Here is a 1779-nt window from a genome sequence, read left to right on the forward strand (position 1 = left end):
TGAATTTGGTTAAAAACACTCCAAATAAGCAGAAAAAAAATTCCTGAGGTCAACAAAATAATTTTATTCGATTTAATCACGTTTAAAAAACAGGACACGAAACGAAAATAATTTATTTTTACGGAAACGTCGTTTTCTTGTACAAATGTTGTCATAACTCGACACTGGTTGACCGCACACAAAATTTTTATGAGAAAGAAATGTGCGCTAGTGTTCTCCAACGAAAACTGTCATACATTATTTTGTGACATAATCAATGATTCGCATTATAGAAAGGTTTAAATGAACCAACCTTATAAGTTCACGTATGCACTAGAGGGTTAAAGTTCACTCAATTCTTTCTGATGCGTTTAAAATGCCCAAAGTATGGCTCTGTTCCAGGGAATGTTGAATTTTTTTAAAAAAGTTTTTTTATCAAAGACAATGAAAAAAGTTAAAGAAATTGAAAATAAAAAAAACATGTTCATACCTGGCACCGGCAACTTTAATGAGCCTTGTTAGACAGATGTGATAACCACTACAGAAACCCAATGAATGAAGTCCGCTTCAGAAGCTGGATATGGCTCTTCTGCGTTCAATCCTATCAAACAACATTTTTTACACTCGATGTTATGAAACGAATTTTTTCCGCTTTTGCCCGAAAAATTGTGTTCAAACTGTTTTTGCACGACAAAGTAAGGCTTAGAAAATGACAAATTGTATAGAATTCTTCAGTGAAAACATGAAAAACATCAAATCATTTCAAGGCATTTCATAGGTTATGTATGGTAATGTATTAAATTTATGAACAGTGGAACATCAACGAGCCTTTCACTTTGGCTCGTTGATCCAGATTTAAATGTAGATTAGTAAATCGTAGCATAGTCAAACAGGTTCATAAGTTCGTATGTCCACAATGAAATGAATTAATACGAATGGTATGCGTGCGGTGTGACATTTAGTAATAATGTTTTCAGATTTTGTGTCAATGAATTTATACATTCCGATCATTTTTTCAGCACACTCAAATTATTGCTTGATTTATAATGAATATTATCGTCAAATCGAATATAGTTTGAGGACAACAGAAATATTTGTGTATCATTCCAAATCAACACACAGCTGTGATAACAGAACTGTTTTGTGAATACACACGTCATACATTTCAATAGAGATTGTTGTGCACACCGACGACTGTTCGCCTGGTCTGCATACCATAATTAAAATTCAATATTGATCCGTATTCATGACGCCAATTTCTTTCCGTTCAGTATGAGTGTATTGAATGAAACAAAATAAAATTCACGCTAATTGCCATACGTTCATCATCGTTCAAATAGCAATTTATTGCGTCTATCGCCAGAGGTTTCAGTGGTGTAGTGGTTATCACTTCCGCTTTACACGCGGACGGCCGCAGGTTCGATCCCTGCCTGAAACAATAATTTTTTTTTCGACACTACATGAATGGTTCGATTTTGTTTTCTTTTCTAAAGCTCTCGGATAATTTCAGATTTTTATAAAAAATTAATAAAATGATATTTAAGAAGGCATATTCATGGCTTTTTTTATTTATAGGATTTTGACTTCTGTTTGTGTTAAGTATCGGAAGAGTTGACCTCTTCGTTGATGTACCTGTCGTCGTTGTCGCTGTTGTTGCAACTTGTACTGTTTTACGAATGAATTTCGAAATTGATTTGTTGCGCAGCGGTATTACACATTTCTGGTGGCTTTATAAAGTAGTAAAATAGTTTGTGCTTGTTGTTTACAAAAATAAATGAGTCTTTGTGTTTTTTTCTGTTC

At 33.6% G+C, this 1779-nt stretch overlaps 1 non-coding gene across 1 annotated transcript; it reads left to right on the forward strand.

The window, feature by feature from the left end:
* Window positions 1–1344: 1344 nt before the first annotated feature.
* Window positions 1345–1417, forward strand: Trnav-uac (transfer RNA valine (anticodon UAC)). Its single transcript has one exon. It is a non-coding gene; the product is annotated as a tRNA-Val (tRNA).
* The last annotated feature ends 362 nt before the right edge of the window (window positions 1418–1779 follow it).

This window comes from Sitodiplosis mosellana, unplaced genomic scaffold (genome assembly GCF_009176505.1).
Source record: "Sitodiplosis mosellana isolate CC-2019 unplaced genomic scaffold, AAFC_SMos_1.0 Smas_scaffold_1455, whole genome shotgun sequence".
NCBI classification, from domain to species: Eukaryota; Metazoa; Arthropoda; class Insecta; order Diptera; family Cecidomyiidae; genus Sitodiplosis; species Sitodiplosis mosellana.